Raw genomic sequence first — 16,740 nt, forward strand, 5'->3', positions numbered from 1 at the left:
GAATGAAGGGAGGAGGAAGATGAATAGCTAGCGAGGAATTGAGAGAAGAGAAACAGCTACGAACTCCTCTCGTCAACTCCAACCCTAAACCCGCACAACACACAGATTCACAGGACAACAGTATATATTTACGTTAAAGCAGTATATCTCAGCGCAACGTGAAGTGAGCATGACATAGCAGAGACACATCAAATTAGCATTTATCATTATACTTGCCCCCCTTCACTCCCGGTCACCCAGAGAGAGGAACATAATAGTAATGACCATTAGGCCTGCTCCTAAAAGATGTTATGTGGTGGGTGTAGGGAGGGAGGGAGGTGGAGGGCTGAGGATGGAGGGTGGAGAGAGAGTGGAAAATGCATGAAATCTAATCAGAGCTACTTAGAGATCACTGACGGCTGTGCCACAGGACACTGAGACCAAGTCCCTGAGAGGAGCAGCCCCCAACTACAAGCAAACCAACAAAACACTCTAAATCCCTATCACTTTGACCTCCTCACGGGACCAGCCATGACGTGTGGCAATGGCAATATAATGACCACTTATCTACACAGCTTCTACTAGTAGTTCAACACCCGCGCCAAACTCTCTCCTCAGCCACGTCGACACCTTCCCCACCAACCTACCCATAGCAGTATCTACCTTCCTGTCTCTTGCCATTCTCCTCTCCCCCTGACTCACACCTCTCTCCTCTCTTCTCCCCTGACTCACACCTCTCTCCTCTCCTCTCCCCCTGACCCACACATCTCTCCTCTCCTCTCCCCCTGACCCACACCCTCTCCTCTCCTCTCCCCTGACTCACACATCTCTCTGACCCACACCTCTCTCCTCTCCCCCTGACCCACACCTCTCTCCTCTCCTCTCCCCTGACCACACATCTCTCCTCTCCTCTCCCCCTGACCCACACCTCTCTCCTCTCCTCTCCCCCTGACCCACACCTCTCTCCTCTCCTCTCCCCCTGACTCACACCTCTCTCCTCTCCCCCTGACCCACACCTCTCTCCTCTCTTCTCCCCTGACTCACACCTCTCTACTCTCCTCTCCCCCTGCCCCACACCTCTCTCCTCTCCTCTCCCCCTGACTAACACCTCTCTCCTCTCCTCTCCCCCTGACTCACACCTCTCTCCTCTCCTCTCCCCCTGACTCACACCTCTCTCCTCTCCTCTCCCCCTGACTCACACCTCTCTCCTCTCCTCTCCCCCTGACTCACACCTCTCTCCTCTCCTCTCCCCTGACTCACACCTCTCTCCTCTCCTCTCCCCCTGACTCACACCTCTCTCCTCTCCTCTCCCCCTGACTCACACCTCTCTCTCCTCTCTTTTCCCCTGACTCACACCTCTCTCCTCTCTTTTCCCCTGACTCACACCTCTCTCCTCTCCTCTCCCCCTGACCCACACATCTCTCCTCTCCTCTCCCCCTGACCCACACCTCTCTCCTCTCCTCTCCCCCTGACCCACACCTCTCTCCTCTCCTCTCCCCTGACTCACACCTCTCTCCTCTCCCCCTGACCCACACCTCTCTCCTCTCTTCTCCCCTGACTCACACCTCTCTCCTCTCCTCTCCCCCTGACCCACCTCTCTCCTCTCCTCTCCTCTCCCCTGACTAACACCTCTCTCCTCTCCTCTCCCCTGACTCACACCTCTCTCCCTCTCCTCTCCCCTGACTCACACCTCTCTCCTCTCCTCTCCCCTGACTCACACCTCTCCTCTCCTCTCCCCCTGACTCACACCTATCTCCTCTCCTCTCCCCTGACTCACACCTATCTCCTCTCCTCTCCCCTGACTCACACCTCTCTCCTCTCCCTCCCCCCTGACTCACACCTCTCTCCTCTCATTTCTCCCCTGACTCACACCTTTCTCCTGTTCTCTTTTCCCCTGACTCACACCTCTCTCCTCTCCTCTCCCCTGACTCACACCTATCTGGGACTCTCCTCTCCCTGACTCACACCTCTCTCCTCTCCTCTCCCCTGACTCACACCTATCTCCTCTCCTCTCCCCTGACTCACACCTCTCTCCTCTCCCCCTCCCCTGACTACACTCTCTCTCCTCTTTCTCTCTTCATGTATTTTTTTCTTTTCCCTGACTCACACCTCCCCTCTCTCCTCTCCTCTCCTCCTGACTCACACCCATCTCCTCTCCTCTCCCCTGACTCACACCTCTCTCCTCTCCTCTCCCCCTGACTCACACCTCTCTCCTCTCTTCTCCCCTGACTCACACCTATATCCTCTCCTCTCCTCTCCCCCTGACTCACACCTCTCTCTCTCCTCTCCTCTCCTCTCCCCCTGACTCACACCTATCTCCTCTCCTCTCCCCTGACTCACACCTCTCTCCTCTCCTCTCCCCCTGACTCACACCTCTCTCCTCTCCTCTCCTCCTGACTCACACCTCTCTCCTCTCTTCTCCCCTGACTCACACCTCTCTCCTCTCCATTTCCCTTTTAACCCACGCTTCTCTACCCATTCATTTGTCACACTGTTGGCTTGCTTGTAGGTTTCAGTCCTGTTTCTTTACCTTCATGTGCTCATCGACCAAGCCGTTGTGTAGGAGGCGATTCCGATTGAAATTCAGTTGGTGTATGTGTAATATAATAAATTCATATAACTGTGGGACATTTGTGTTCCCATATGACAGGCAGGAACGGGGCGTTCCCTAATTCCAGGCTGATGGTCTGTCACAACCAGACACTGTCCTACTCTGATGACTACAATTCACCCTGATGGTTCAGTCTCTGGACAGGACCTCATACACTCAGTCCCCCTCCCCTGACAACTACTATACTCTTCTTCTCCTCTTTCTCTCCACTTCATGTATTTTCTCCCCCTCTGTCTTTTCTCCATCTCCCTTCCCCTTCTCTCCTCTGCATATATCACCCTTCCCCCTCTCTCTTCTCTGCTCTGCAAATCTCACCCTCTTTCCTCTCTCCTCTGCATATCTCACCCTCTCTCCTCTCCTCTCTCCTCTGCATATCTCACACTCTCTCCTCTCTCCTCTGCATATCTCCCCCTCTCTCCTCTCTCCTCTGCATATATCACCCTCTCTCATCTCTCCTCTCTCCTCTGCATATATCACACTCTCTCCTCTCTCCTCTGCATATTTCCCCCTCTCTCCTATCTCCTCTGCATATATCCCCCTCTCTCCTCCCTCCTCTGCATATATCCCCCTCTCTCCTCTCTCCTCTGCATATATCACACTCTCTCCTCTGTCCTCTGCATATTTCCCCCTCTCTCCTATCTCCTCTGCATATATCCCCCTCTCTCCTCCCTCCTCTGCATATCTCCCCCTCTCTCCTCTCTCCTCTCTCCTCTCTCCTCTCTCCTCTGCATATATCACACTCTCTCCTCTCCCCTTTCTGCATATTTCCCCCTCTCTCCTCTCTCCTCTGCATATATCCCCCTCTCTCCTCCCTCCTCTGCATATTTCTCCCTCTCTCCTCTCTCCTCTGCATGTCTCCTCCACTCTCCTCTGCATATATCACCCTCTCCACTCTCTCCTATCTCCTCTCTCCTCTCTCCTCTCTCCTCTCTCCTCTCTCCTCTCTCCTCTGCATATATCACCCTCTCTCCTCTCTCCTCTGAATATATCCTCCTCTCTCCTCTCTCCTCTCTCTCTCTCCTCTCTCCTCTCTCCTCTGCATATATCACCCTCTCTCCTCTCTCCTCTGAATATATCCTCCTCTCTCCTCTCTCCTCTGCATATATCACCCTCTCTCCTCTCTCCTCTCTCCTCTGCATATATAACCCTCTCTACTCTCTCCTCTCTCCTCTCTCCTCTGCATATATCACCCTCTCTCCTCTCTCCTCTCTCTCTCCTCTCTCCTCTCTCCTCTCTCTCCTCTCTCCTCTGCATATCACCCTCTCTCCTCTCTCCTCTGCATGTCTCCTCCTCTCTCCTCTGCATATCTCACCCTCTCTCCTCTCTCCGCTGCATATCTCACCCTCTCTTCTCTCTCCTCTGCATATCTCACACTCTCTCCTCTCTCCTCCCTCCTCTGCATATATCCCCCTCTCTCCTCTCTCCTCTGCATATTTCCCCCTCTCTCCTATCTCCTCTGCATATATCCCCCTCTCTCCTCCCTCCTCTGCATATCTCCCCCTCTCTCCTCTCTCCTCTGCATATCTCCCCCTCTCTCCTCTCTCCTATCTCCTCTCTCCTCTGCATATATCACACTCTCTCCTCTCCCCTTTCTGCATATTTCCCCCTCTCTCCTCTCTCCTCTGCATATATCCCCCTCTCTCCTCCCTCCTCTGCATATTTCTCCCTCTCTCCTCTCTCCTCTGCATGTCTCCTCCACTCTCCTCTGCATATATCACCCTCTCCACTCTCTCCTATCTCCTCTGAATGTATCCTCCTCTCTCCTCTCTCCTCTCTCCTCTCTCCTCTCTCCTCTGCATATATCACCCTCTCTCCTCTCTCCTCTGAATATATCCTCATGTCATATGTAATCTCAGTATTCAATCGAACTCTCTCCTCTGCATATATCACCCTGCATGCCTCTCAGGCCCTCATAGAAACCTCTCTCCTCTGCATATATCACCCTCTCTCCTCTCTCCTCTCTCCTCTCTCCTCTCTCCTCTGCATATCACCCTCTCTCCTCTCTCCTCTGCATGTCTCCTCCTCTCTCCTCTGCATATATCACCTCTCTCCTCTCTCCTCTCTCCTATCTCCTCTGAATATATCCTCCTCTCTCCTCTGCATATCTCACCCTCTCTCCTCTCTCCGCTGCATATCTCACCCTCTCTTCTCTCTCCTCTGCATATCTCACACTCTCTCCTCTCTCCTCTGCATATCTCACCCTCTCTTCTCTCTCTGCTGCATATCTCACCCTCTCTTCTCTCTCCTCTGCATATCTCACACTCTCTCCTCTCTCCTCTGCATATCTCACCCTCTCTTCTCTCTCCTCTGCATATCTCACACTCTCTCCTCTCTCCTCTGCATATCTCACCCTCTCTTCTCTCTCCTCTGCATATATCACCCTCTCTCCTCTCTCCTCTGCATGTCTCCTCCTCTCTCCTCTGCATATATCACCCTCTCTCCTCTCTCCTCTCTCCTATCTCCTCTGAATATATCCTCCTCTCTCCTCTGCATATCTCACTCTCTCTTCTCTCTCCTCTGCATATCTCACCCTCTCTTCTCTCTCCTCTCTCCTCTGCATATATCACCCTTCCCACTCTCTCCTCTCCCCTCTGAATATCTCACCCTCTCTCATATCTCCTCTGCATATCTCACCCTCTCTCCTCTCTCCTCTGCATATCTCACCTTCTCTCCTCTGCATATCTCACCCTCTCTCCTATCGCTTCTGCATATCTCACCCTCTCTCCTCTGCATGTCTCCTCCTCTCTCCTCTCTCCTCTGCATATATCCCTCTCTGTCCTCCCTCCTCTGCATATTTCCCCCTCTCCTCTCTCCTCTGCATGCCTCCCCCTCTCTCCTCTCTCCGCTGCATATCTCACCCTCTCTCCTCTCTCCTCTGCATATGTCCCCCTCTCTCCTCCGCAAATGTCTCCCTCTCCATCTTCTCCATCTTTTCCACCCCCTTCTCCTCCTTTCTCTCTCTCCTCTTCTCTCTTCATCTCTTCCCCCCCCCCCTCTCTGTAGTAAGCATGTCTACTGTGTCTCTGGTCAGAGCTGTCTCAGTGGAATCCAGTGTTGTCTGTGTAACCAAGAGTCTCTTCATGTCATATGTAATAGTACCCTGCAGTATTCAATCGAACTACGCTGTGATCTTGATAGTCATACATGCACTAACATATAACCACCACGACAGGCTTGCATGCCATCACTGTCCAGGCCTGTATAGCATAGAAACATTAATGTGTTGTCCAAGCCTGTATAGTATAGAAAGATGATTGTGTTGCCCAGGCCTGTATAGTATAGAATCATGAATGTGTTGTCTAGGCCTGTATAGAAACATTAATGTGCTGTCCAGGCCTGTATAGAATAGAAACATTAAGGTCCAGGCCTGTATAGAAACATTAATGGGTTGTCTGGGTCTATATAGAAACATTAATGTGTTGTCCAGGCCTGTATAGAAACATTAATGGGTTGTAGAAACATTAATGTGTTGTCCTGTATAGTATAGAAACATTAATGTGTTGTCCAGGCCTGTATATAGAAACATTAATGTGTTGTCCAGGCCTGTATAGTATAGAAACATTAATGTGTTGTCCAGGCCTGTATAGTATAGAAACATTAATGTGTTGTCCAGGCCTGTGTAGTATAGAAACATTAATGTGTTGTCCAGGCCTGTAATAGAAACATTAATGTGTTGTCCAGGCCTGTATAGTATAGAAACATTAGGCCTGTATAGTATAGAAACATTGTCCAGGCCTGTATAGTATAGAAACATTAATGTGTTGTCCAGGCCTGTATAGTATAGAAACATTAATGTGTTGTCCAGGCCTGTATAGTATAGAAACATTAATGTGTTGTCCAGGCCTGTATAGAATAGAAACATTAATGTGTTGTCCAGGCCTGTATAGTATAGAAACATTAATGTGTTGTCCAGGCCTGTATAGTATAGAAACATTAATGTGTTGTCCAGGCCTGTATAGTATAGAAACATTAATGTGTTGTCCAGGCCTGTATAGTATAGAAACATTAATGTGTTGTCCAGGCCTGTATAGTATAGAAACATTAATGTGTTGTCCAGGCCTGTATAGTATAGAAACATTAATGTGTTGTCCAGGCCTGTATAGTATAGAAACATTAATGTGTTGTCCAGGCCTGTATAGTATAGAAACATTAATGTGTTGTCCAGGCCTGTATAGTATAGAAACATTAATGTGTTGTCCAGGCCATAGAATAGAAACTAATGTGTTAGAAACATTAATGTGTTGTCCAGGCCTGTATAGTATAGAAACATTAATGTGTTGTCCAGGCCTGTATAGAATAGAAACATTAATGTGTTGTCCAGGCCTGTATAGAATAGAAACATTAATGTGTTGTCCAGGCCTGTATAGTATAGAAACATTAATGTGTTGTCCAGGCCTGTATATGTGTTGTCCAGGCCTGTATAGTATAGAAACATTAATGTGTTGTCCAGGCCTGTATAGAATAGAAACATTAATGTGTTGTCCAGGCCTGTATAGAATAGAAACATTAATGTGTTGTCCAGGCCTGTATAGTATAGAAACATTAATGTGTTATAGGCCTGTATAGTATAGAAACATTAATGTGTTGTCCAGGCCTGTATAGTATAGAAACATTAATGTGTTGTCCAGGCCTGTATAGTATAGAAACATTAATGTGTTGTCCAGGCCTGTATAGTATAGAAACATTAATGTGTTGTATAGTATAGAAACATTAATGTATAGGCCTGTATAGTATAGAAACATTAATGTGTTGTCCAGGCCTGTATAGTATAGAAACATTAATGTGTTGTCCAGGCCTGTATAGAATAGAAACATTAATGTGTTGTCCATAGAATAGAAACATTAATGTGTTGTCCAGGCCTGTATAGAATAGAAACATTAATGTGTTGTCCAGGCCTGTATAGAATAGAAACATTAATGTGTTGTCCAGGCCTGTATAGAATAGAAACATTAATGTGTTGTCCAGGCCTGTATAGTATAGAAACATTAATGTGTTGTATAGGCCTGTATAGAATAGAAACATTAATGTGTTGTCCAGGCCTGTATAGTATAGAAACATTAATGTGTTGTCCAGGCCTGTATAGTATAGAAACATTAATGTGTTGTCCAGGCCTGTATAGTATAGAAACATTAATGTGTTGTCCAGGCCTGTATAGTATAGAAACATTAATGTGTTGTCCAGGCCTGTATAGTATAGAAACATTAATGTGTTGTCCAGGCCTGTATAGTATAGAAACATTAATGTGTTGTCCAGGCCTGTATAGTATAGAAACATTAATGTGTTGTCCAGGCCTGTATAGTATAGAAACATTAATGTGTTGTCCAGGCCTGTATAGTATAGAAACATTAATGTGTTGTATAGGCCTGTATAGTATAGAAACATTAATGTGTTGTCCAGGCCTGTATAGAAACATTAATGTGTTGTCCAGGCCTGTATAGAATAGAAACATTAATGTGTTGTCCAGGCCTGTATAGTATAGAAACATTAATGTGTTGTCCAGGCCTGTATAGTATAGAAACATTAATGTGTTGTCCAGGCCTGTATAGAATAGAAACATTAATGTGTTGTCCAGGCCTGTATAGAATAGAAACATTAATGTGTTGTCCAGGCCTGTATAGAATAGAAACATTAATGTGTTGTCCAGGCCTGTATAGTATAGAAACATTAATGTGTTGTCCAGGCCTGTATAGTATAGAAACATTAATGTGTTGTCCAGGCCTGTATAGTATAGAAACATTAATGTGTTGTCCAGGCCTGTATAGTATAGAAACATTAATGTGTTGTATAGAAACATTAATGTGTTGTATAGGCCTGTATAGTATAGAAACATTAATGTGTTGTCCAGGCCTGTATAGTATAGAAACATTAATGTGTTGTCCAGGCCTGTATAGTATAGAAACATTAATGTGTTGTCCAGGCCTGTATAGTATAGAAACATTAATGTGTTGTCCAGGCCTGTATAGTATAGAAACATTAATGTGTTGTCCAGGCCTGTATAGTATAGAAACATTAATGTGTTGTATAGGCCTGTATAGTATAGAAACATTAATGTGTTGTCCAGGCCTGTATAGTATAGAAACATTAATGTGTTGTCCAGGCCTGTATAGTATAGAAACATTAATGTGTTGTCCAGGCCTGTATAGAATAGAAACATTAATGTGTTGTCCAGGCCTGTATAGTATAGAAACATTAATGTGTTGTCCAGGCCTGTATAGTATAGAAACATTAATGTGTTGTCCAGGCCTGTATAGTATAGAAACATTAATGTGTTGTCTGTATAGTATAGAAACAGGCCTGTATAGTATAGAAACATTAATGTGTTGTCCAGGCCTGTATAGAATAGAAACATTAATGTGTTGTCCAGGCCTGTATAGTATAGAAACATTAATTAATGTAGTTGAAACATTAATGTGTTGTCCAGGCCTGTATAGTATAGAAACATTAATGTGTTGTCCAGGCCTGTATAGTATAGAAACATTAATGTGTTGTCCAGGCCTGTATAGTATAGAAACATTAATGTGTTGTCCAGGCCTGTATAGTATAGAAACATTAATGTGTTGTCCAGGCCTGTATAGTATAGAAACATTAATGTGTTGTCCAGGCCTGTATAGTATAGAAACATTAATGTGTTGTCCAGGCCTGTATAGTATAGAAACATTAATGTGTTGAAACATTAATAGGCCTGTATAGTATAGAAACATTAATGTGTTGTCCAGGCCTGTATAGTATAGAAACATTAATGTGTTGTCCAGGCCTGTATAGTATAGAAACATTAATGTGTTGTCCAGGCCTGTATAGTATAGAAACATTAATGTGTTGTCCAGGCCTGTATAGTATAGAAACATTAATGTGTTGTCCAGGCCTGTATAGTATAGAAACATTAATGTGTTGTCCAGGCCTGTATAGAATAGAAACATTAAACTGTATAGTATAGAAACATTAATGTGTTGTCCAGGCCTGTATAGTATAGAAACATTAATGTGTTGTCCAGGCCTGTATAGTATAGAAACATTAATGTGTTGTCCAGGCCTGTATAGTATAGAAACATGTGTTGTCCAGGCCTGTAATGAAACATTAATGTGTTGTCCAGGCCTGTATAGTATAGAAACATTAATGTGTTGTCCAGGCCTGTATAGTATAGAAACATTAATGTGTTGTGTATAGTATAGGCCTGTATAGTATAGAAACATTAATGTGTTGTCCAGGCCTGTATAGTATAGAAACATTAATGTGTTGTCCAGGCCTGTATAGAATAGAAACATTAATGTGTTGTCCAGGCCTGTATAGAATAGAAACATTAATGTGTTGTCCAGGCCTGTATAGAATAGAAACATTAATGTGTTGTCCAGGCCTGTATAGAATAGAAACATTAATGTGTTGTCCAGGCCTGTATAGAATAGAAACATTAATGTGTTGTCCAGGCCTGTATAGAATAGAAACATGAGTGTGTTGTCCAGGCCTGTATAGTATAGAAACATGAGTGTGTTTTCCAGGCTTGTATAGTATAGAAACATGAGTGTGTTGTCCAGGCTTGTATAGAATAGAAACATGAGTGTGTTGTCCAGGCCTGTATAGAATAGAAACATTAATGTGTTGTCCATGACTGTATAGAAACATTGTGTTGAAAATGTTTTGCATAGCCGACTTCAAATGTATGTGTAAGTTGATAGTTTACATACTCTTAGGTTGGAGTCATTAACTTGTTTTTCAACCACGCCACAATTTTGTGTTAACAAACTATAGTTTTCTTAAAACTGACTATCCTACCAATCCTTGACTTCGGCAATGTAATTTACAAAATAGCCTCCAACACTCTACTCAGCAAATTTGATGCAGTTTCTCACAGTGCCATCCCTTTGGTCACCAAAGCCACATATACTACCCACCACTGCGACCTGTATGCTCTCATTGGCTGGTCCTCGTTACATATTTGTCGCCAAACCCACTGGCTCCAGGTCATCTACAAGTCTTTGCTCGGTAAAGCTCTGCCTTACCTCATATCACTGGTCACCATAGCAACACCCACCCGTAGCAAGCGCTACAGTAGGTGTATTTCACTGGTCATCCCCAAAGCAAACACCCCCTTTGGCCGCCTCTCCTTGCAGTTCTCTGCTCCCAATGACTGGAAAGCTATGCAAAAATCACTGAAGTTGGAGGCTTATAGTAAAAATAAAGAAACCCTTGAATAATAGGTAGGTGTTTTTTCAAACTTTTGACTGGTACTGTAGATTACCCCCAAAAGAAATACTAGACAGTTAAAACATTGTCACGGAGAAAAGCACCAGGAATGGATAGCTCTAACTCAGAATTCTATTTAACATTTTGGGACTAGTAGTACTCATATTTACCCAGATGACGACACATTTCACTCAATTCGGTGCTTCTCAGTTCCATGTATGAAACTTATCTCAGTTATGTAAATACCAGGGACATCTGGAGAGTCCACTGCTGACTCCAGACGTTTTATAAATTGCGACAATAAAATAATAACAAACTCATAAGCAATAGAATGGCAAACGTTTTAAAAGACAATTAAACAGGGCTTATTAAAAATAGACAATAGACAAATAAAGTGTCATGTTTCAATGTAATACCGTTCCATGTGTTATTTCATAGTGTTGATGTCTTCACTATTATTCTACAATGTAGAAAATAGTAAAAAAAATCAAGAAACTCTTGAATGAGGTGTTTCCAAACTTTTGATTGGTGCTATAAATATATATATATATATATTACACACACATTCAAATACAAAAACAGTCATGAGAAGCACAAATGGAACATCACAAATCACCTAGTTAAAAAGTGACATTCCTCCACAAATAAGTCCCCAATCAATACCTTAAATTGCCTGTACTGCACTAGAACATCAAGATGAAATGTATTTTAGATTTTGTTCCATCAATACGGTGCATTAAAACTAAAAGCAGATTTACCTAGCTCAGTGGAGAGAGTTAACCAAATCCTGTGAATGGGTTAGGCAACTCGGGTGTCGATACTTCAACAGCAAAGTTAAACAAGACAGAAGTTTATGAAGTAGGGCCTTGTAAACCAAAAGGAAGTCATGTGGAGATCTATGGGTCTTTAGCGAAGTCCAGCCAACCTTTTTATACGGGATGCAGTGATTAGTAACACAACGGTTAAGTTGAGTTGATTGGCTGCAGGCAACTTCTAACTGCTACGTGTCCTTTATGTTGGGTTGGTGTGTACTGTGTGCTTAGTTATTATATTCCTACAGGGAACACTGGGCCTGAGTCTTATAGGGATGATTGTGTTGTCTGTTGTTGATTCCTGTAGGGAGGAGGTGTGTCCTGGACACGGTTATGTCACCAGGATTCATACTGTGTTCAACCCTAGCCAGACAGTTACACACCTGATTCAGACTGCGCCATGACCCAGCGACAACACTGTGTGCACGCACGCACACGCACACACACACACACACACACACACACACACACACACACACACACACACACACACACACACACACACACACACACACACACACACACACACACACACACACACACACACACACACACACACACACACACACACACACACACACACACACACACACACACACACACACACACACACACACACACACACACACGCACACGCACGCACACACACAAACCTTGTCCCTAACACCATCTCAAGCAAACACACACACACATTTTCTCGAACACGCGTTCTAATGCATCAACATCTCACACACGCACACACACACACACACACACACACACACACACACACACACACACACACACACACACACACACACACACACACACACACACACACACACACACACACACACACACACACACACACACACACACACAGACCCTCTCAAACGTGCACACAGATGGTCATGACTTTTTTGTTCTCCTCTGAGACTTCTGCTTTCTCTTTCCTCACATTCTCCTTTTCTACTTTTCCATCGTCGTTCTTGTGCTGTTTCTGTTTTCATCTCTCTAACAGACTATGACCAGTACAGGCCACTGGCGTCCACAGATGCCTGTTTACAGTGGCCGGGGTCAAACTGACCGCTAATAGCGAATCGATGCCGACAGGACAAAAAGACTGCTGCATCCTATGACTCAGCCCAGCCCGGTCACCCATGATTCACGTCGGTATTCCATGTCTGAGTACGTTGGGAGATGGTGTGGAAACCGGCCACTTGGGTCAACAGTGAGCGCTGTTACCTTCACGTAGGTTTCGGTTTTGATAGGGTGTTGTGGATGGCGATGGGTGTAGGCATCTGTCTCTGGCTCAAAAGGTTGCATATTTTGGTTTTAAGCCTATCCCAAACCGAACCCTTACCTTAAACATTGAGAGTTAATGCCTCAACTTAACCCTAACCTTAAAAATGGAGAGTTAATTCCTAAACTTAACCTTAAACATCTTTGGAACAACTTCGACATTTTAAGTTTGAGAAACATGGATGAACGTCTATTCTGACTTGAGTCTGTGAGAGCTTGTTGCTCAGCCAGCATCCTTAAGATGCTGGACACTGTATCACAGGCGCTAAGATTTAGAACCAATGCAAGACCACTCGCCCGTCCCTGTGATCTATACGACATGGTGAAGTGGCCTTTTCGTCCTACCAGAAGGCTGAAGCATTGCTACATCTTTGTGGGCAAAGCATTTCTTGTACTATTGCCCTCGTATCTGTGATCCTCACTTACAAGGTCATCACAGACCTACAGTCTCCGCGCTCGACTGCTACGATCTTTCACGGTTCCGAAGGACAGGACGGAACCGGGAAAAAGGTCATTCCCCTATAATTCTACGTTGTCTTAGAACGAGCTGCAAAACAGTGTAGAACCGGAGGAGAGGGCATCGTTTGAGTTTAAAGCTCTGGTAGAGGACAATGCTTGGGATTGTTTTTAAAGTATTGTATTGTGACCTTTGTATAAACATGCTGACCACTTCCTGCTGACCTCCGCCAGGTCCCCCTCGTAAAGGAGGTTTCTTAGCTCAAAGGTATTTTGCTGGTAAATAATACACCCTACTGCATCTACCAAGAACATCTCCCTCTCTGCTCTCAAAAACCGCCTCCTTCTCTCACACACACACACGCACACACACACACACACACACACACACACACACACACACACACACACACACACACACAGGACCCTCTCCAAGTCTAAATAATCCGTCTGGTTTTTGTCTGTGTGCCACCAGGCGTGTGTTCTGATGCACTATCCTGTTATTTCATGGTGTCCTTTCCTCTACCCCTCTACTGGGAGACCCTGGAAGCTTATAATTCAAATGAAGATCATTAACTAACTACTTTAGGCCATTCCATAACTTGTTTATAACATGCAGTCATAACTTCTAAATGACTAATAAAATAAAGTTGCTCCTTTAAACACGGGAACACTTGGGAGGGAGGCTAAACCAGTTTCATTTAAACATGTCAAAGAAGGTTGATAAGGTCATAGAAGTATTTAACCTTGAAGTTCAAGTTATGGCTCTCTGGCTCAGTGGAGTCTGAGATCGCCCTGCAGGGCTTGAGTTGAGAAGTAAAGCTCAAGGTTTTAAACCTCGGATTATTACTGGTCCCACTGACTGGATCAATGCCCGTTCCCCAGCACAGGCCCAACAAGGAAAACAGATGCACCTCAATATGTTGAAAACAACCATAGATCATAGAGAGAGGAGTGCAGGCAGAGCACATCATATAAACACATTAACACTTGAAGCAAAGCCGACTCCGATAACATTAGCAATGAGACAGAGAGAAAGCAGAGGAGACAAAGACAATGATAAGAGGCTTCTCGGGGGAGGAGAGAGGGTGGGAAAGTTCTACAGATACAGGTTCAGAGGGAGAATGGGGGGAGATGGGGAGAGAGAATTATATATCACATGCTGTATCCTCACTGTTAGGGATGCAGTCCAGGTCTCTCCCAATATTATTTATTAATTCCTCTGTTCCTCAAGAATTACCTCCATTAAATATCCTATAAACCCACTTACAGCAGCCATCCTACTGGCTAGTGCATAGACTGTATCTATCGTTTAATTTAACATATACAATTCTAGATTCTGGACGGTATTATTTCAGATTCCCCCTACATTCCCCAGGTCAAGTTGATGAGCTCCAGACAGTCTACAAGGTCAATTAAAAAATATATATATTCTTGGGGATCAATAAAAAGGGTCAATATTATGAGGGAAACCAGCACTGTGAGGGGAAACCAGCACTGTGAGGGGAAACCAACACTGTGAGGGGAAACCAGCACTGTGAGGGGAAACCAGCACTGTGAGGGGAAACCAACACTGTGAGGGGAAACCAGCACTGTGAGGGGAAACCAACAGCGTGAGGGGAAACCAACAGCGTGAGGGGAAACCAACAGCGTGAGGGGAAACCAACAGCGTGAGGGAAACCAACAGTGTGAGGGAAACCAACAGTGTGAGGGAAACCAACAGTGTGAGGGAAACCAACAGTGTGAGGGAAACCAACAGCGTGAGGGAAACCAACAGTGTGAGGGAAACCAACAGTGTGAGGGAAACCAACAGTGTGAGGGAAACCAACAGTGTGAGGGAAACCAACACTGTGAGGGGAAACCAACAGTGTGAGGGAAACCAACAGCGTGAGGGGAAACCAACAGCGTGAGGGGAAACCAACAGCGTGAGGGGAAACCAATAGCGTGAGGGGAAACCAACAGCGTGAGGGGAAACCAACAGCGTGAGGGGAAACCAACAGTGTGAGGGGAAACCAACAGTGTGAGGGAAACCAACAGTGTGAGGGAAACCAACAGTGTGAGGGAAACCAACAGCGTGAGGGGAAACCAACAGCGTGAGGGGAAACCAACAGTGTGAGGGAAACCAACAGCGTGAGGGGAAACCAACAGTGTGAGGGAAACCAACAGCGTGAGGGAAACCAACAGCGTGAGGGAAATCAACAGAGTGAGGGGAAACCAACAGTGTGAGGGAAACCAACAGCGTGAGGGAAACCAACAGCGTGAGGGAAACCAACAGTGTGAGGGAAACCAACAGTGTGAGGGGAAACCAACAGTGTGAGGGAAACCAACAGCGTGAGGGAAACCAACAGCGTGAGGGAAACCAACAGTGTGAGGGAAACCAACAGTGTGAGGGAAACCAACAGCGTGAGGGGAAACCAACAGTGTGAGGGAAACCAACAGTGTGAGGGAAACCAACAGCGTGAGGGGAAACCAACAGTGTGAGGGAAACCAACAGCGTGAGGGGAAACCAACAGCGTGAGGGGAAACCAACAGTGTGAGGGAAACCAACAGTGTGAGGGGAAACCAACAGTGTGAGGGAAACCAACAGAGTGAGGGGAAACCAACAGTGTGAGGGAAACCAACAGTGTGAGGGAAACCAACAGCGTGAGGGAAACCAACAGTGTGAGGGAAACCAACAGTGTGAGGGAAACCAACAGCGTGAGGGGAAACCAACAGTGTGAGGGAAACCAACAGTGTGAGGGAAACCAACAGCGTGAGGGGAAACCAACAGTGTGAGGGAAACCAACAGCGTGAGGGGAAACCAACAGCGTGAGGGAAACCAACAGCGTGAGGGAAACCAACAGTGTGAGGGAAACCAACAGTGTGAGGGAAACCAACAGTGTGAGGGAAACCAACAGCGTGAGGGGAAACCAACAGTGTGAGGGAAACCAACAGTGTGAGGGAAACCAACAGCGTGAGGGAAACCAACAGTGTGAGGGAAACCAACAGCGTGAGGGGAAACCAACAGTGTGAGGGAAACCAACAGTGTGAGGGAAACCAACAGTGTGAGGGAAACCAACAGTGTGAGGGAAACCAACAGTGTGAGGGGAAACCAACAGTGTGAGGGAAACCAACAGTGTGAGGGAAACCAACAGTGTGAGAGGGAAACCAACAGTGTGAGAGGGAAACCAACAGTGTGAGGGAAACCAACAGCGTGAGGGAAACCAACAGTGTGAGGGAAACCAACAGCGTGAGGGGAAACCAACAGTGTGAGGGAAACCAACAGCGTGAGGGAAACCAACAGCGTGAGGGGAAACCAACAGTTTGAGGGAAACCAACAGTGTGAGGGAAACCAACAGCGTGAGGGGAAACCAACAGTGTGAGGGAAACCAACAGTGTGAGGGAAACCAACACTGTGAGGGGAAACCAACAGCGTGAGGGGAA

This window comes from Oncorhynchus keta, chromosome 30 (genome assembly GCF_023373465.1).
Source record: "Oncorhynchus keta strain PuntledgeMale-10-30-2019 chromosome 30, Oket_V2, whole genome shotgun sequence".
Lineage (NCBI taxonomy): Eukaryota > Metazoa > Chordata > Actinopteri > Salmoniformes > Salmonidae > Oncorhynchus > Oncorhynchus keta.